Source organism: Solea senegalensis, linkage group LG3 (assembly GCF_019176455.1).
Source record: "Solea senegalensis isolate Sse05_10M linkage group LG3, IFAPA_SoseM_1, whole genome shotgun sequence".
NCBI classification, from domain to species: domain Eukaryota; kingdom Metazoa; phylum Chordata; class Actinopteri; order Pleuronectiformes; family Soleidae; genus Solea; species Solea senegalensis.
This window is the reverse complement of record NC_058023.1, coordinates 11,216,661-11,237,811: the sequence shown is the minus strand read 5'-3', so window position 1 is coordinate 11,237,811 and position 21,151 is coordinate 11,216,661. Positions and strand designations below refer to the sequence as shown.

At 40.9% G+C, this 21,151-nt stretch overlaps 1 long non-coding RNA gene across 1 annotated transcript in view; it reads right to left on the bottom strand.

The window, feature by feature from the left end:
* Positions 1-21,151, bottom strand: part of LOC122766152 — a 53,044-nt gene that overhangs the window by 10,183 nt on the left and 21,710 nt on the right. Inside the window, exon 2 of the long non-coding RNA XR_006360041.1 lies at positions 11,359-11,479. This is a non-coding gene — a long non-coding RNA (uncharacterized LOC122766152). The remainder of the gene's footprint in view (positions 1-11,358; positions 11,480-21,151) is intronic.

Sequence of the window (21,151 nt, the reverse complement as noted above, 5' to 3'; positions counted from 1 at the left end):
ACACTTAGAGCTATTGATCAGGGGTTCAAAGTTAAGGGGTGAGACGGATAGTGAATAGGAGACGGGGTGAGGGTGTCGAGGCCGGGTGCGTCTCTCACTTTGGCTTTGCGGTCAGTGCATCATTTCAGGGAGAGGACCGCTTTTACAGAGACGGATCACAGAGGACTCCACTTCCGATATGCTGAGGAGAGGGGAATTGATTGGGTAACAAATGAGACAACGGTAAAAGTACATTGTCTCATATTATCCTTTCTATTCCAAAACCAAAAAAAATGATCTATGCTCAATTGATTTGGTTTTCAGGCAGAGCTCGTCAGGGTCATCAATGACCTTTTATAAGCTGCTGACAGAGGAAACACCTAGATCTACGTGCTGTCTTTACTAGGGTTGACCATTGTATCCGTCTATGTCACCTTGAATCCTGGAAAGGAATCAACCTAACAAATGGAACACAACTTCTCTGTCAGCACGGTTGATTTGTGGTGTTCCCCAAGCATCTGTTCTGAGCCCGCTCCCGTTATTCATACTTCAAGCTACCCCTTGGTCAGATCATCTAATCGCATAATGTCCTGCTATCGCTTTTATGCAGACGTTACCTATTAGCACGTATCACTGGAACCTCCTGATACCAGCAGTCTCTTTGAAGTAAAAGCATTCTGGCATTCAGGTTATCTTAATCTAACTAGTCCTGCCATTTACTTAAGTGTGGAGGAGTATTTAACCCATTTGAGTATTTAAAAGATGAGGTGAGATGACATTGGGCAACAAAATTTTGGTAATTGGCTAAAAAAAATGTGCTAGTTGAGGTAATTTGATGTGTTTTAACTGGAGTGAAAAAAGTACTGCATGTTATGTGATATATCATATATCACCCCGCTTCTTCTGCAAAATAAAGGGTGTGACATAACTGCATCAATGTTAATAGTAAAATTCATTGTTACATTCTTTTCCCATCCTTCTTAACTGCGAATGATGTCTTATTTGGTGAAAATGTTTACAAGGCATTTAATGAGATCTCAGCTCATCATTGGTCTGGTTCTGGACAAAGGATACCAACTAATCTGGACTTAAATACCTAACAGATAAATTGTACATCATATCCAAGTTTGACTGAGGGTTTTTTTTTGTGTAAGTGGTACAGCATCTCTGCTTTTTATGGCACTATACGTTCAAGAAATCCAGAACACTGGCATGAGTCACAAATCATCACATGACGCCACTCAGCCAATCACATCAATAAATTGTGACACTCACTCTGAGAGATAGAAAGGAAGAAAGAAAAGAGAGATAAATCAGACAAAAATAACTTTATGAGCTGCTCTAAACAGGCTGTTTTTTTTTTTTAATCTTTCAGTTCAGTAAACCTGTTTTTTTGACTCTTTTTGATTAAATATATGCATTAAAGATTAAATATACAATGCATGCATGGAATCAATCCAGTCCAATCCAAATATATTTATAAAGCACATTTAAAAACAACAAAGTTGACCAAAGGTTAAGACCAATAGGAAAGGAAAGATGGATTAAAATAGGCAACTCTCAACAGAATCAGAACACTATCACTGTCACATGTTTACTTTACGAAGCAAGAAGAAGACATTTTCCCTTCTTTGACCTCTCTGAATTTTAATTGTGAACCGTTTTTTTTTCCCTTTTTAAATCAGGACGTGTTTGTGTAATGAAAAAAAAAAAGTCATGTAAATTAGCCATGTAAAAACAGCAAAAAATGTCCAAAATAACATCCCAAGTGACCTCCTCATGATGCATGTCAGATGTGTAAAAGAAATGCCAAGGGCTAACAACTATTGAACCAGCTCATTAGCCATTAAGAAGCTTTATTGGACACATGGAATACTAATTCTCCAGGTTAGGTTGGGGGTGTAGTTTCAATGGTGAATTTGTCATTTTCTAATAAACCTCCAGCAGAGGGGACACTGTGTGGTTTGTGTCTTTCCCTGACAGGAGATGCCACATGTTTCATAACGAGTGGTATAATATTTGTATATAAAAAAAGAAATAAAATAAAATAAAATCTAATGTGGTCAGCGCAAAGCAGCCCAAATAAAATGAGCAAGTCTTTGAGGATTATGACTGTAATTAGTCTCTTTGAATATCCTTTAGGAAGAATGAAACTCGTATTGATTCCTATTTGTATTATTTTCCAGGCAATTACCCAACGTCCATGCACATTTGTGTATTTTATAGCATGCGAGGAACAAAAACGAGGATTGTCATGAGACTAATTTGCAAACCAAACTCTGCAGGCACGACATCTGTGGTGTACTGTGCGAGACGAACATTGTCTATACCACAAGTCGATAGGGTATTTGAGGGAATCATGAAAAGTTGGAGTTCACTGAGGTGAAATACGTACTTTCCAGGGTTCTGTCCAACTGCCAAGCTGAGTTTTTTCCAGTATATTGTTAGAGTCAACACTGCTGAGCTGAGTTTCGTTAAGGTAGAAGTGTCAGAGTCACAACCACTGGCAGAGTTTCCAAGGCAAAAGATGAAATAGTACTGATCAGGTGGCTGGAACACAAACCTATAAATATAGTGTTAAATTATCTGGGAGACTGGCGTGTGTCTGCATTATGAGAATATCATGAAAAGAAAGACTTGAAAGAGGAATTCAGTGTGAAGAAAATCATTTTCCAGAAACACCGGCTCCCCCTGCTCCACAACTCTATTTACAGACTCACATAAAAGAAGCTGGATCTGTGGTAAAAAGTGTACCGACTTTGTGGGAGGACTGCACGCAGGTTAACCAAAGTTCACCAACTACCAGGAAAACTGGAGTGTTTATTTGGATGCAGGTGAATCTAAGAGCCACAACAAATTGTGTCGGAACATTTTTCGTCCACTTTTTAAGGAATTTATGAAAGTAAAGGTTGTAGAGCTGCCACAGTCAAAACAGCTACAGAAAGTGTTCGTAACAACAATTCTGATAATAGCCATGGCGTTTATTGTTATCTGCACTAGGGAGGTGCATTAGGTGGTTATATTTTCAGTTCTGTTTATCTCTTTGTCTGCCGGATTACTCTTCTTGGACACGACTTTTGGACATATCCTCCAATCCGGAAGTAATCCTATGTTAAATAGCCAAGGGTGGTGGGGGTGTTCCATTTGAATGGAAGTCTCTGTCTCACTTAACACACCAGTAAACATTGTCCTAAGGAAACAGATGATAAAATACAGCACATAGGAGTGGACATTAGTGTTAGATTGATAGCTTAGATTGTCACAACCAGTTGCCACATGACTATGGGTCAGATTAAGGTAGTGGATAAAAAATTTTGAATCACTTTATTTCAAAGTGTGAGTAGGGGGATGTAATTGTTGGCTGCAATGTTATCATTATTATTCTTTCTATTACTATTGTAGTAGTAGTAATTATAAATGCTGATGGAGATCATCAATTTGTGAATGCTGAGTGTTTTTTATGGTGAAAAATTGTTGAAAGCAACTGGTAACACCTAAATTAATTAATTAAAACATGTTATAATAATATAATTTGCTTACTTTAGGTTGTATTAACTTATTTTTGTAGTTTAGTAGAATTTTGTATTTTTTTAAGCTCAAATCAGGAATTAGGGGCAAAACCGTTATATAAAAATATCTAATTATTATTTTGACTGAAATAACGATTGCGATATCATTTGCGATATTAGAGGAACAGTCATTTTTTTAATTATTCTCATTTGAATAACATATTGAAAATGTGTTATTCAAATGAAAATTACTGTGTGATTACATGTGCGGATCTGTGAGAAACAAAGATGTTTTCTTCAGTCAGAATATTCAAAATCTGAAATGGCAATTTCACACACATTTTGACTTGAAGAAATATTGCGACTTGTTCAGCCCTATCCTAATACAGGTTTACGAGTAGTACGTACACATGATGTAAAATTCACACCTTTTCAATGCCGTAACTGCAGAACTGTGGAATTTTACCAGTTTGAAACTATGTCATGTGAGAGTAATAGTGCTTTAATGAAATTTTCTGAACATTAAATTACTGTGCGAATTATACCCCGTGAACCAAACTAAACATTGTTTCATATTATTTTGGGATACTGCTAAAGGCGCTTGTGTGTTTGCGTGCGCCAGGCCCTTCCTCTGCCTCCGCAGTAATGTCCGAGCCAGCACCGCTGACCTTGAACACTGCTGGATCATTTATTTAATTTAATTAAATCTTCCTGATACCTCTCCAGCTCCAGAAAATTTGAGATAAGTGAAGTTGAAAAAAAGAAGAAGCAACTTTTCTCCTGTGAATCAAACCAGAAACACAGATCCCTTTCTCTTTTTTTCTATCTGTTCTCTCCTATTACCCTCAGTGACTGAACATGCATGAAAGGTCGAAAAGAAAGCTGCCAACAGTTAATGTTATACTGCACAAGTCTGCTGTGGATTTATTGACAAATTCCAAAGAACCTGAGCAAATTCATGAATTATTGATGAACCGGGCTGAAAGCGTTTGACTGATACTGTATGATAGTTTCCTGTACTACAGTATTTGGAAGTTTAAAGCCAGTTAAAGGTGCAGTGTGCCAGAATTACAGACATTTACAGTTTCCACCGGTCCAAACTGTTGTGGTGGCAGTGGTGCGGTACGGTACGGGTGGAGCTAGACCAGCACGACAGTCAGCTGATAGGGCGACAGAAAAGCGTCACTCCCCTGCAACTAGTGCCTGTTCAATGTCCACAGTCTATTCTCATACAAAGCTAGACCTTCGTGTGCCCTTCATGTCCACCTACAAATACTACACTTTTTTTTTAATTTAAATTTTCTATTGCAATTTTACACTTACAAAATCAAACTTACAGTGTCTCCCAATAAACCCTGCTAAATGTGACACACTGGACCTTTAAATTGGTCTTCTACCATATTGTAGGAAGCCCAGTAGAAAAACTACATCTAATTCATGTGCACAGGCTGATTATATGGTCATGGTGCTAATCACATTTAGCCTGGCAACGATGGCAGCCTGTGGCAATGCCACCAATTATTGATGAACTCAGATGTGAGTCAATAATGCAAACATACAGACGACCACGGAGGCTTTACAGCAAATAAACATGAACATGGAGACACATATTTGGTTTGACTCTCACTTTACGAGTCTCCAGTGAGCAGAAACATGCTTGTGATTTACTGTGATAGTCACCTCAGTGGTTTAATGGTTGTTTACATCGGTGCAACTGAAGAGTGAAGCCAATCAATTGTGCATCACCGTCATTAAGATTATGCACGAGAGACAGACAGATGCGCATCGCGGCTGATGTGGCGATTGAACAGTGAATCAGTCTCCCTTCATCTGACACCGCAACTTGTGAGGGGGGCAACACATGCATGTCACACAAAAAACACAGGGATGAACAAGGACATGAAACTGGTTTGGAAAATAGCTCCCGCACAGACAAATACTCCAAATTTTAAATGACCGCCATCTATTTCAACAAAATGCTGCTCTACTTAAATGTGTGCATCAGAGTGGCGTCTGCAAATTGAGTAAATTACAAATGATTGCATGGTCTTTCCTGACGTACCTCTACCAAGAGTGTAATCAAGTCAGCAAACCCTGTCTACACCAACAATAAAGGCAAACAAAAACAGGAAGGTAAAAAATAAGCCCGCAGGATTCTCATGGCAACACTCATGTTAGTCTGTGTGGTTGAGTTCAACAAAAGGCTAGGGGGATAATCTTACTAGCAAGGGAGTAATGTAGAGAGACAAGGCTATGGGTGCCAGGATGAGTCTTTGGCTGTTTATTTACTGCTGTTTACAGTATTATTCTTCCCCATGGCTTTGGATTTACGCCTCCAGTAAAGCCCACAATGTCAATCAAAGTCAGTTTTAACAGTCAGCAGGCTTTACTGTCACAGAGGCTTTCTCGTGCTCATCGTCTTTTTTGAAAAAGAAAAACTTTCGCAAAACCACAGTCCAGACCTGGAATTAACATCTGTCTTTAGAAGAGGTGATTGATCTATGACAACAAGGGAAGCTCTGCTTCCTCTGAAGTTTCTTCCCCTAGTTTCTCAGTCCTGGTCCTAGGCACCCACTGCCTATCACTCCATCAACTAACAACTCAGAATCCAATGTTATGTACATGCGCATGAAAACCAATAGAAGCTCAGCTTCAATTGATCTCTATGAGACGGCACAGAATAGCTTTTTTTCACTGGACTGAGTGAGACGGTAATTGGATAAATGCGACAAAAACGTCACTTCCAGGGAAGCTCAGCTTCTCTAGGAGTCAATGGAGCAGTGGGCAGGGCATGGACACTGGGCTGATGCATAATGGGTGCAGAATTTGTGTGTATGTATAAATAACTGGCCCTGAAATGAACTTCCTGTTACACAGACCGGCAAACGCCACTGGTCGTGAGTAACGCGATCGTATGCAGATAAGTACAAGTACACGCCTGAACGCTTCCAATCCTTCCTGAACGCATACTTTAAATACACAAATAGACAAATACTGTACATTAAGAGGTGGTTTGAGGATGCGTGTGGCCACACATCCTCAGCTGACCCACAGCAGTTTGATAGTATTTTTACACTAATCACAGAAAAGTTGATTTATTCGGAGCTACCACAGCATTAACATCATCCTGAATTGTCTTTACCACAACACTGACATTCCCCTCTCATCTTATCACGGCCTGTTTAACTCATGCACTGTGCCGTTATTTACGGGCTTCTACATTTATGCCCCACACCGTGTACTCACTCCTCTCCCTCCTACTCTCCCCCGCTGATTTTCACTCCTGTCCCTTCTTATCTGGCTTCTATCCAAAGGCATGGACAGGATTATATTGAGAGTTGTTATTAACTGCGTCTCCGACTTCCTCCTCCTCTTCCACCTCCACTGTGCTTCTTGCGCTGTCTGCTGAGCGCCTTTTCTTGTGAGATCCAGGAAGATTGTAAGAAGCACTGGCCACGAGTGAGAGATACAGGCTCTAATGATCAGTGGAAAAAGAAATATCAGAAACCTGTGTTTCTGCAAAGCCATGGTATTGTCGTCTCTTGAGACAAATTAAGCTGGCGTCATTACTTTTACTCATTAAAATAACTGAATTTTATAGTTTTCAATTTGATGTAAATAATAAAATGATGTAGGCACAAGATTATTTTAAGGCAGAGACATTTCCAAACAAGAATTTGGAAAAATAAAACTGCAGCCATTACTGTAATTTACTTTAGCAGCCTCTTCTATGTGGAAGTTATTGAGGCAAAACCCATTTATTCATTAATACAGTGTAACTGTAATATTAAAAATGATACATTAGAACATTAAATCCAGAGTTCTCTTGCCTGAATAAATCTGCGGAACTAAGAAAAAGATTTTTTTGTTCTACCTTTGATTCATTTTTTGTTTTTTTCTCCAATATGTCTTCTCTGTCATCGCCCTTAAATCAGCTCTTTCATGTTAAGACTCAGATGAGGAGATCAAGAACACGATCATGTCTGTCTGTCTCAGCAATGCTGGAAGCTTTTTTCTTTATTATTATTATTTTACTAAGGTATTTCAAGACAGGGCCTTCATCAGGGTGACATACAGACTGGATAAGAATACCAAGGTGATATGTACTTGACAAGAAGGCAGTGTTATTTTCAGTTATCCAATTAAAGCCATGGATGGCCAGATTTCAAAGATACTGCACCCACAATCTATGGAAAGCTCTGGAAGTTAATGTCACCATTTCCAATTATAAAAACCCATTGCTGGAAATACAGGTTGTCCACCTGCTTGATGTCTCACATCTTTTTTTTTTCTTTTTTTTTAAGGTGGGATTCCAGAGTCAAGCATGAGGAGAAACTATGGCTACTACTGGTAATGACGGGATGATGTGGAATTTCAGTAGAACACAAAAAAACGTTTGTGACCCCCTGAAGTCATTAAGTCTGTTTTGAATTTTGTAAATACAGCTTTTCATTTATAAACAGAAAACATGTAATCTCAATGAAATCAAACTGACTTCTCTTTATTCTATCCTTTATATTCAAGCTTTTCAGGCTTTTCAGGCTCTGCAGTATTGCATACATGCCAGTTATACTCACGACACTAAACAGACAACTTCCGAACTGATCTCTCCTGCTACAGTAGCATTTCATCATACAAAAGCAATAAACTGTAAATGGCTCTATATTTATTTAATTATCAATCAGTCAAATTTTGACAATGGCGGCAGGGGAAGTGCATTTGCAGTTAATATTGCTGTGTGAAGATCACGGAAATGAAAGGCAGAGGGGAATAAAAAGAATGAAAAAAAGCAATAACCTGACATCCTAATGGAGCCTGAGAGGGCGCCAAAATAAATACAGACATGCGTGTGTTTTTACTGACAGCCAGACAAATTAATAACACATGACAGTGACAGCTCTGGTTAACCCGCTCACTGCAGATCATGCTGCATCAAACGAGTGGTATTGGAGAATATGAAAATGTGCGAAGCAATTGCAGCATTAAGATGTGCAAACTGCAGCTTTTTCATATTCTTAGGACAAACACAATAAGGTAACTTACACATGCATTTATTAGATTCAAAGCTGGGCTAGGCAACAATAAGCCATAACATCCTTTCAACATAATGTTGAGATGAGTTGTTGCCATTCCAAAATTGGTAACAACTCTCTGCATGTCGAGAAGAGGTGAGAAAAGATCCTAGCAAATGTGAGGAATGAGTGACAAAATCACTGATTAATCTTATTAGTTAGTATTTTATGTATTTATTCTAATTGTGAAGCATGCTGCATCCTTATCTTTACAACTTGCACCTTGCGTGTGTGTTGAAGTGTGAAAGCTTTTGTCCCATGAGACAGAGAGAGGGAGTGTGAAAGAGAGGTGGAGAGACAGAGAGAGAGAGAGAGAGAGAGGGATGGAGGAAGACAAAAGGATTGAGTGCAAGTAAGGCTTGCAGGGTTAATTCTCGTCAACCGGTCCTGCTTCTGTTCCTGTTCCTGTTCTGTCAGGGCGCTTCGTCAATCCAAGCCTCTCTCTCACTCTCTTTCTCGCTCTCCCCGGACCTCACACCTGCTCCTAAGCATGACAATGAGCCTCCACACACAAGATGACAGAGACGGGGCCGTGAAAATAAAAAGTGATGTCAGACAGGAAGGAACATTTGGAGGAAGGGCGAGATGATCTGGGGAAAGGAAATGAGCGATACTATAGGGTTGGTGCTGGGAGTGAAAGATGGAGAAACCCAAGCGGACAGAAAGATGAGGAAACAGAAATACAGATGTTTAAAAAACCCTGAGAGGACATGGTAGATAGAGAGATTCGAAGTGATGAAGATGGATGGAAGGAGAGACAAATGTAGCATAGAGATTGGCACAGGCTATATCCAGCTGTACAATACTGTACACACATTTTGATAAAGCCATTTATTCCATCTGTGGAAGAGCAAACCGTCATGCACAAAGTGTTGCATGTAGCCACATGGCTAAACAAGCAGTTGAAAGACAAATGCAGCTTTTTAATTGGCCTCTACAAAACTCCTCGGCTGAACGACAAGCAGCTAAAGCACCATAGTCTCTGGATGGTCGTTACATAAGACTAGGGAAATTATCGATTAAAAAGAACAAAAGAGTTTTCACACCTTAATCAATCAATACGCTACATTAAAGCCTATATATCTTAAATATATATAGTCATGTTGCAAGAGCAACTCCTAGGCAGTTATCTCGCTATGTAGCAGTTAAGCTTCGCTCCCACATCACACACACCATGAATCAATCTACCGGACTGTGTCTACTACCTCCACTTTATAGACTGCAGCTTCTCTTATTGGGCCATTGGTCATCGTGATGATTGTCTCAGTCTTGCAAGAGAGTCCAAGGCAGTTTTTTTAAGGGGTTTTCAGATATTTTAAAGCAGAATTGTACCTATAAACGTGTGGCTTCGAGTGTCACGAATGTCAGTTTCCCGTCTGTCATCTCTTCCCTGCTTTATGTAATGCAGGGGCCATTTTTGCTGTCATGCTGATTTGAACAAAGCCCCCTTGCTCTGGCATTCAGAAAGGTCACGCAGGCTGTTGATATGAAGATGTGTCAGCTATCTGAGCAATGCCCAACAGTTCATCTCAAGCAAAGGCGCAGATTGCCACAAACAACCCCTGTTCCTCCTGACCACACTGTTTCAAGTCTTATCTCCAAACTTATTGTCGGCCCAACAAAGGTGCTGCCTCAGAGGAACAAAGAAGTCATATCTTCAAATGGCATTGACACCACAACCCTCACTGATGGATCACATATAGCCATCAGTTCAGAAATAACAACAAAAAGCATCTGGAAACACTAAAAAAACAAACAAATGGAATCCAATGAAAAGGAGCACAAACTGACAAACGTGTGATAGAGTAGCAGGAAGTTCCAATGAATGGTGTTACTATGGTGTCCACATTCCCACTCTTGGCTTCATATAATCCTAGTGGCTTACAACATTTATACAATAGTTGATGCATGACAGGACTGACTAGTTTTAGATGCATGAAAAAGTGGCATTATAAATGATCGTTTAAATTTGTGTGCGACAAAGGCACTTTACAATACAGTACAGGTACACCTGTGTCCATGGACACATTATGAGACGACCCAGACACATAAACCCCCCCCGTCCTCCCACTAAAAAAGCAACACGGGACACTTATACGGTACCTCATTCCCACTGGAAACAAAATCCTTTGAACCTTGTACAGCATGTTCTTTCTGCCTCTAGGGGCCTCTCTATACATCAAAACAACAATAACAAACAACCTAGTTTGATGACGTAGGGGAGCAGTATGGGAGCAGTATGGGATCAATAGCTCCAGCTCACTTCTTGATTGAGTGACTGATCCTCTCTGGCCGACAGTCCCTTTGTATTCTGTAATGTTTTTAAAATTAAAATACACCACACAATGATCAGCTTTGTATGACGCCAACTGGCCGACTCGTTCTCCCTCCCTCCCTCCATCGCTCCCTGTCTGCTTGCTACTGAGTAGCGCGATTAGTCGCCTCACTAGAGCATGTGAATCTTAGCTCCGCTGAAAAGAAGCTCAGTGTCTATGTCTGTCACACGAGCCGCAAACACAACACGTCTTGTTCCCATTTCAAAGTAAAAGCACTCTCGCGTTTGTCATTTGTTTACTAGAAAAACGAGCAATTCACCATTACATTACAAATGTGTTAGTCTGGTGGTGTTCCCTCGTGAGGTTTCTCACACCTGCATGGCTTTCCTCTGGGTGTCTCCCCCCTCGGTGTAAAGACACGCACCTGAAGCAAAGCGGAAACTCTGAACTGTGTGAATGCGAGGATGTCTGCAGGTGTTAGCCTCCTGACGGGCCCAGCAATGTGTTTCACACTGTACTCACCCTGTGTGTGCCTGCAAATAGTAACAGCCTCCTATGACCCTGAAGAGGATAAGGAGCTTATAAAGATGGATGGATGATCTGGATGCGAGAGACAGCCTTGGAATGACTTCAGAGCAGCATCCTGAGTGTGGAAATGGAAAAGCAACTTAACTTTCAAAACAACAATAGAGGAAATTTAACACGCTTTTTTAAATTTCTCGACTGATCACGGTCTTCCTCCAGATTTAGAGGCAGTTGTTTTTCTGGTCAAGTCAGATTGCTGCCTTTTACCCATATTTGATATTTTCTTTTAAATAATTTAACTGCCTTTTCAAATGTATTCACCTGCAACACTGCTTTTCATCTCATTCCATTAACTCCTGCGTGGCTTAAATAACAGCTCTGTTAGAACATAGCAACACAGTGAAAGAAAGGCATTGAACAGAAATAACACATCAAAGTGCTTTACTAAGTCCAATTCTTTTCATATAAGTGAACAACACACTCACTGCAACACACACATTCAAATCAAAGGCGATTTTTGTGCCAGCCCATGAATAAAAAAAAGAAGTTGCAAACACATTTCCAGTGTAAATTTGTCAGGAAAAGCTAAAGTTTTATGAAAGTACAACTGGCCTTTTCCCCTACTTATGTTGCCAGCATGCTGCACTATTTCCTGCAGCCCATTAGCTGTAACCTATGCATGCCACCACTCTCCAGCTGTGACGGGAGATACCGAATTCACACAGAAAATTGGCGAGGTATGCACAAACAATAATGAGTGTAAGGGACACCCCAGAGATCCAGGCGGTGACACATAGGTAACACAGAGCAGGGAAAAACTCCAGCTTTATATTATACTGGTACACATTCCCCAATACTAACCACCTGTTTGTTATCCTACAATATTATCTGCACACCTGGCACACCACATCGGCTGCCTCGAGGGTGTAAAGTGACAAAGACTATTGACTTTAGTGCTGTATTTTAGCACAGTTTTTAAGTTCATGTACTTAACCTCACATATGCTGTACACTTTACTTACATATGTACTACACATTAACATTTTGATTAAACTAATTACTAATGTCAATGCTAATTCTTACATCTGTGATTGTGATTGCAAGTGATATTCAACTGTGTTTTGTTATTGTCCGTCGTCTTATTATAGAAAGAACACAAATATTATGCATGAATGCTTCCCGAGCCTTCAAGTGTGGGTGTGGAGCATTTTGCATGTTTGATTTGACTGACAGCTCAGCCAAGTACATGATGCAAAGCAAAATACATGAACAATTTTAAATCAATTTTATATAAAACTGTTAATGTAAGTAAGACAGAATACCGTAATATTTTGCATAATATTTTATTATGTAAATAAAGGTGGTCACCATGCATGCAATTCATAACTTCAAACCTTTTTATTTACCGAGTTAAGTTTTTGCTAAAGGACGTTTTTGTATCAAGAGAGTGTGACCATCCATGTTTAATTGTGCTCTCAACAAAAGTGAAGACAAAAAGTTACTGGTAAAAATAGCTGAAAGCAACTCTGTGAACTTATTCTCCTGTTAGCAGCAAAGCTAAGTGTTGCTGGTACAAATGCTTGTCCCATTAGCAGCTTCGCTAATGGCTAAGGGCTAACAGGTTAGCAGCTATGAAGCAGGGAAAACCTGTGCGTTAAGTTGACCCAGGGATTTAGAGGGAGAGTACAATGGAAATTAGCAAAAAATTAAGTAAAAGCAACAATGACAACCCATAAAACAAGCCTACCTTGAAACATTAATGCTGTTTCTGCCTCAAACTCTCTTGGTTTCATTCACAAGGATAACATTTTCCACCTCACCCAGTCCATTTTACTCGTTGGAATACACTTAAAGGGCCAGTACAACCCATTAAAATGTAAATTTCTTCTTGCCATACAGTGAGTGCAGCTCGTTGTAGCAACAGACGGAACACAAGAGGGTGTTCAAGAATGAAGAAGTAAAAATGAAAGGTTGAAAAAAAAAACTACAATGTCCTTGAAATTTCGAAAAATATGTCACAAAATATGTTTTATAATGTATGCTACACCTCGTGAACTTGGAGCTTTGAACTTGAAGCAAAGTGTTGTGCTCTGAATTTATGACCACACACACAGTGAATGGCATCTTGGTTGCTACATGCTCCTCATCTGTACTCCAGATTTATGAACTTGTCAGAGGGGTCTGATACCCATTTCTCTTCCCAGCCCTCTTTCTTTAGCTGATTAATCTCCCTCTTTGTACACATGCTGAGCCAGTTTAGGAAAGTTATTTTTCCTTCTACTTGATGGCAGTCATGAGGAATATGGTTTGATATTGCCATGCCTGTCAACGCATGTGTGCGTGTGTGTGTAGGTGCATGTGCTTGGAACTGTAACAGATTAAATAGGCGTGAGCTCGCCATTTAGACGGTCATTGAGTGCGTGTGTGTGTGTGTGTGTGTGAGTGTGTGTGTGTGCATCAGGTGGTGGCGTGCAGCGGAGGGAAGGAGGAGGTACAATATTTGTGACAGATGAAGTTGAAGAGTGGAAATAAGGGAATATTGTTTGCCTGGGGAGCTGCTTCACTTCCTTGGGTGGGTGGAGCATGTAGGTGCTGGTGACAGATGATATTAATTCACTTAGGTACCCGTGCATAGTGGCAGTGTCACACAATATGGCACATTTTGACGAAGCAGCAAGGATTCTATATCGTTTCAGTAAATTCAGCTCCTTTATCTTTCCCTTTCTATCGTGTGTGTGTGTGTGTGTGCGCGCATATGCTCTTGTGTCAAGACATTACAGATTATTGGTGTTGGTTTAAGAAAGGGGAGGTTTGCCTATAATTTACAGTCCATACATTATTATAAGAACCCACAAGGTACAATGTAGGGTTCATTTGCCACAGTGACATTTTGAGGCAGTAAAAAGATTAATTATCATTTCTGTAGGGGGATATTTAATTTCCTTTGGTATATGGAATGTTGACAAATAAATACAGATGGGCAAATATGAACATCATTTGTTACACATATACTGTATGGTCAGTGCTGTGCAAAATCCACAATAAGTCACAACTATATTGTTGTTGTTTTGATAGGTTTGAATGACCACAGTTACTTCTTCTCTCAAAAGAAAAAATGTAATCGGATTTGTATTTTCTTCCCTCCTCTCCTTTTTTCGTCTATGACCTGTCCTAATTTCTTTTTCAATTTAGCCATCTTGAGTATCCAGTTTGTTTGCTGAACCAATTAAGATTGGCCTTGTTGGTGCAAAACGATGATTTTTATGTTCGTCAACATCTGTGATCGCCGCCATTTTGGGGGTTAAACTCGTTCAAAATGTGCAATCCTCAAGTTTTTCTTACAATTGCCATGTTCAGGTCTGATTAATCAGAATTCTACTCCATGTAGGTTTGAAAAAGCCGGCATAGTTGCTACTGTTCAAGTGTAAGACTAAAACTTGTGAAAGCTGTTTTTTCCCCCCCCGATATGTATATATATATATATATATATATATAAATATATATATATATACATATATATATACATATATATATATACATATATATACATATATATATATACATATATATACATATATATATATATACATATATATACATATATATATATATATACATATATGTATATACATATATACATACAGTATATACACATACATATATACATACAGTATATATACATATATATCAAGAGAATGAGACAAAGTTATACACTATATGTTATAATATGTGCACATACATAAACACTCATGCTATCATACTACTTTTCTACCTATATAAACTGAAAAGGGAGAGACTAAAGTGTCATTGTCTGTGGCTGACTTGTCATTGATAAAATTATCAATCTGATTAATAAGTTTTTCTTTCTTACTTTGTCTCAAAACGATACAAAACTAGCTTTTGTCACATCTAATTTGCCTTTCCAACTTTTGCTTTTCCTAAGTTGGCGTTTATGATTTTCTGGATAACTTCATAAAGTGCAGGAGAGCACTAAGCTGAGACGGGACACATTTTGGGCTCTCGCGATTCAGCCGTTGAAGGCTATAAACCTGTTTGCCGCCAGCAAACAAAGTCTCGCCATCAAACGCAAATGAATTTCGGTGAACTCAAATGACGCCGGAGAATATACATCCTGTCCTGCCTTTTCAAGATGACAGTTAGCGCTGAATTGCGCGCCTTCGCGTCTGAAAGCAAGTAATTTGCATTCATAAAATGACAGCGAGCATGTCTACAAGTGCTCATTAGGAACAAGGTGAATATTGGGCTGTGACATTGCACAGATCTGCTCTGTGTAATTTGACACTTCACAGACGCGAACAAAATGGCTCTGCTTTGTTTTATATAACTGAGAAAAATATTTTTTCCCCCCCTGGTAACAAGTTAAAACAATTCAGTTTTAGAGTTTTAAAGGCTCCCACTAATAGACATCATCCACAATGTGTCAAAGCAGAATATTTTCTTGGGTATCATTTGGCCCAAATCTCATCCTCGAGCCTGCATGTTAGATGTTGCACGCGCGGTGCTGCATCATCCGCCTGGAACGGCGTTGTCGGTGGACGCCCACCGCCTCGGCAGCGTCTCGATCTCAATCACTAACGAGAGGCCTTTCACCCACGGCGCAACCGCGCATTGCTCATTGAACCTATAATGAAGCTGGATACAAACACAGACCCGCTCAAAATGAGGGGAAAGTCGATACTCAGTGGTCCACTTTCAATCATCCAACCCCGACCCCATGTGTTCGCCAAACTCCGATTCCATAAGCACTCGAGTGCCACGTCAACACTGGGTTCTCATTTTCAGAAACATCCTATTTTCAATACTGTGAAAAGGGGAAAAATATATATATATTTGTTTATTTTTCTGTGCTACATGACTGCAAGTGAATCATTGATTTTTGGATGTCTGCTCTTCCAGACAGAACAGTGGAGAAACAGTTTAGACTGAAATCCTTATAGATGCAGATAGATCATTAAAGCTATAGCTCAGTAGTGTCATTATTTATGCTATGGCCCGCCCCCCCTCCCCTTTCCCCCCCTTGCACCAGCTTCCATTTGATCTTCATTAGTGAACGCAATCATGGCAGACAATGGAAGTGATAGCCCAGCACTTCCTGTAGTGAGTTTCAAATTCACATTTACATTCATTGATTTAATAATAATTTGACACGTGCCGCTGATGATGTTGGCGGATGTGGCAGCCTTAGTAAATACGATTCTGTTTTCTTCTGTTGAAAACTATTTTTTTTTATATTCATTTCCTTTGGTCATTTTTGAAAAAAACAAAACAAAAAACAATAAAAGTGGTGAGCAGCAATTGTATTTGTTTAGATGCACAGTGTAGAGGATACCTTTAGGTGATAAGGTGAAAAACCAGGAAATTAGTAAAAAGGGTCAGATTAGACTTGACACTGGAGGAAGGTTAAATTAATGGAAAAAAAAGGCTTTGTGATCAAGCTCACTGTTCAGCTCGGCTCTGAAGCAATGCTTTTAGCTTATGTGACACCTCACATCTCTGCTTCTCCTGAGCATGACCTGTTTCTCTCTGACAAGCCTGACGCCTCGACGCCAGATCACACATCCACGCTCGTTCTCTGATCAATCGCTGCCCACCATGGCTCCTTAAAGTCCCCCAGGATACTGAAGATGCAATCAAATGTGATCCTATTTTTTTTTTTTTGTCTCTCTCTCTAAAAAGTGACGCGTTCTGTGGCAGCCGTCAGATGAGTCATGCCTTCCCCGTTGTGCATTTCCATTTACTCCGTCGCTCCCTTTGTGATCCTTGCAAACAGAGTCCCTGTGTGCAATTCTCTGCGTATCTTTCCATTCCGTCTTTCTTTGGTGGCTGTGGCTAATGTGTCACAAGCATTTAGTGTGAGGAATGAGCGGGGTGGCATACACAGATTGGCAAGATATGAAAATTGGATGACAATTAATGGCCATGTGCTGTTAAGTGCAGGGGACGATTGTGTGTGCGCGCACCTAGGCCCTCCTTCTCTCAGCCATTAATATTCGTTTAAACAGGCACCTGCCAGAATACTCTCAGCAGGCTGTGGGCTTCTTTATGTCCTCTGTGCACAACGTTGTTAAATGGAGAAGCTGATGAGGTGGAATGTCTAAGCAGATCGCATGCGACAAGCCTGACTTCAGGAGAAAGAAATCATCATTTCCATTGCTTTCCCTTCGCTTTCTCTCCTTTGACCGGCAGAAAGCGACGTGACAATCTGATTGAGAATTGCTGCACACTTCCAAAGGGAAGGGGGTGGGGTCCGCGCTCTACGCGCTTGTCAGTGCTGTGTTGCGGTGTCGTTCGAGCGCACATAGGAATGATCGTTGCCAGGATTCATCTCCTGAGTGTGAGCGGATAAAAGAACTGAAGAGATATGGAGACGTCCCGGGGCCGGGTGGAGAACGGGGGGGATGGGGGGCTGGAGTGTGACGGATAACACGCAGCACGTCGGGTGCAGAGCATCTCGAAAATCATCTTCGAGTCTCCGCGTTGCCTCCCGATAGCTCTTGCTCGTAGATTTTCTGCATGTTGTACACAGCCGGGTAAATTCCTCACGACAATGCTCCTCTGAATGGTCGACAACCTGCCACATTTCTGCTACTCACTTAGAAAACCTGATGATTTCTTACCCAGGCTTGTTTGTCTTGCATTATTTTTCCCAGATGCCCCCCTCTCCACTCACTTATCTGCTGGTAATACTTTTTGTAACTGCTGCTTTTACTGCCTTTCTGCTTTCATCCACTGCACATTTCTTTTTAAATTCGTCCCTAGGACCTCAAACATGTCTTCTTTTTTTCTCTGATGCAATCCTGTGTCCACACAGCCGAGCTACTTCCCCATACAATTCACCCTGCTTGCCTTTTCACCTTTCCTCCTTAAATAATAGGGTTTCCGGCCTTTATAGCTGGTCACGGACATTGAAAGGCCATAAGACAAGATGGTAACGTTAATGTGGGGCACCCAAGACTGGACTTTCTCCTGGCTGACCGCTAAACGGCCCAGAGAGCATGGACGTCAGAGTAAAAGACTGCTAATGGGAAGTGGACGAGGTGAAGCACGCAACAATTCATTCCATTATGGACAGAGGAATGGTATTGACGGGTCACTGCTGATAGATTTTAGATATTTCCTTACAGACCAACTGAATGATTTATCCCAGCATGCAGAGCTTTAGATGTAATTACATTTTTGCCTGATGCTACACGCTGTTTTTATGAAATTTGTGAAATACTGTGTCCCATTTCACGTCTTTCTCTAAGATTTAATTTTGAATGTTGTAACGTAGCGACATGTAAGTAATGTGAGATTAACGAAACAATGAAAGCTGCTTCTGTCGCCCTGTCGTTAAGTCAGGCCGCAGAGAAACTCTCCCTGATGACACAGATGTTCGCGGGACAGACAGATATTATGATGCCGTTTGCCTGCTGATATGTGCTTTTGCGTGTTTGCTTTCCGCGAGTCGGTGGGTTTCGTCAGTTTTTAGTGTTGTGATGCATTTGAAAACTAGCGGTATACAGACAGTAGCTTCATGGCACTGTCATATGCTCAAGTTGTGGCCATAGAACATAAAAAAAAACCATGGAAGTCTTGGGGAAGGGAAAGTCAGTCAAAAAGCCACCCTGGCGCGACTGGAAATCAATGACAACATTAGCTTCTACCTCTGACTTGAGGTCTTCTTCAGCGGGACATGATGTCAATTTTGGTCCCATTTTGAAAGACGCCGTCGGTAAATGGATTACAATGTTAATGCAACCGATGGTTAATCAACCAGGTCTGGATGACACGTGGCAAACTACTTTTTCTTTTGACCCATCAGACCTATGTCAGGTCTTCCAAGCAGGTCATCATCGAGCCTCTCATCAAGAGCCTGCCACGTTCTCCCCACCCCTCTTTCAAGCATTTTGTTTCCTCGACGAGAAACACAAAGGGGAACATATTGAATGTGGTGACTGTGGGGGGAAGAGGCATCATAGGATGTCAGTGAACACACCTCTTGTGGCTAATAATCCTGGCAGAGGAGACAACAGTCATTCATCTGTGCGCCACGCACGGGCATGTTGACTTTTCTGACTGAAGAAAGGGAATAATTGTGAGGCTCACATAACTGATGAAAGCAGCCGAGACTGTGGTGCCAACACCTCCCCACCCCCTTTTTTTTTTTTTTTTTTTCTTAAGAGCGGCAGAAGATGAAAAGAGGAAATACACACAGAGGAGCATTTATGTAACAACACAAGGAGTAGGTATCAAATAAGCCGTGTTCCCACTTAGCATAGCTCCAAAGACAGACAAGGGGAATCAATAGGAACCAGCAATTTCACTCTCTTCAGGAAAATACGCTACGGGCAAACAAATATGCGAAGTTCTCATGTGTTCTTTCTACAAATTCAAATATCTTTTCAAAGATATCTGACGTTCACTGCCGCGGCTGTCAGCGCGATTATTTATTTATTTGAGTTTTTCCTTACAATGTATATACACACACACGCACAACTGGAGTTTACGGATCTTGAGGAACTAATCAAAAACTTGTACAACACAAAGCTTGAGAAAAAGACAAAGTCAAAAACTCTGGCATCGATATACACCATCTGCACGATTCATAAGTTTGATGCTGGCAAAGTTTGTGGGTACAAAGGCAAGGGGTTTTTTTTTTTCTCCCCCTCCCTTTGTTTTGTCTAAGGCGCCATCTCCCTGCTTTACCACTGCTCCCCTCACAACCTTCGATTCTTTCGCTCCGCTCTCTCATCGTTCTCATCCACCGTCTTCCTCTCGCTCCCCTCACACAAACTTGTGCCTGTGCTTCATTTGCAACCCTATCCCCCCAGGTCAGCGGGGTGGGTGTGGTAGAGAATGTGAAGTAATCTCACTTGCTTGATTCTATCAATCCTCTTTTTCACCCGGGTTTTGAACACCTCAATCAAACCTCCCCTCAAGGTCGCCTTTGTAGCATACTCGGCAGATTAAGTCCCTGTCCGTGTGCCGTGTGTGCTTTGAACTGGAGACATCACCCACAGAAGGATGGAGAAGAGAAGGGAGGGGAGAGCCACAGAGAAAAAGACAGGCAACTGCTGACTGTTTTTTGTTTTGTTATTTGTGTGGCTTTCCTGCCTTTACTTCAGCAGAAGAAAACACTCTAGTCTTCAAGGTCAATATAAAGTACCTATAAACCTAATTGCCCCATTTATTTTCATTTTTAAATTTACAGATAGAAGAAGCCGTTCTTGCCAAACATCGACCCACAAACACTCAAATCTGGCCAATTCCAGCTGTTTATCGATGTTGACTGTCCATTCAAACTTGTGTAACTTAATTTCTGTCACTGCTCCAGCAGCGTGTCAGCCCCTCCCCCCCATTCTGTGTGCCATTGTCAACACTTGAGTGTTTCAAACTATTCCATTAAAAGCCCCAGCCTGTCAGCGGCAGACTACGCCGTATGATGTCAACGATAGCAGCGGGGACGGGGTGGTGTTGTGAATGGTCGGCTGGAAGCAATGTTCAATTTACAGCGGTCTGAGATTTCCATCTATCATCGGCACAATGATGGAGAGCTGGAGAGACAGAGAGAGGGGGAGAGAGAGAGAGAGAGAGAGAAAAGGAGAGTAGGAAGAGAGCGAGGCTCCTTTCCCCTCCCTGTTCCACCTCATGAGATGAATACCAACTGGAGCACTGCATGAAGAAGAGTGCATAAAGGCTGGGCGGGCTGTGAGCGCGCTCTTATCATAGCCATGAATGATTCCACATCATTCTAGCATTGTAGAATCCTATGTTGTTGTTTTTTTCTA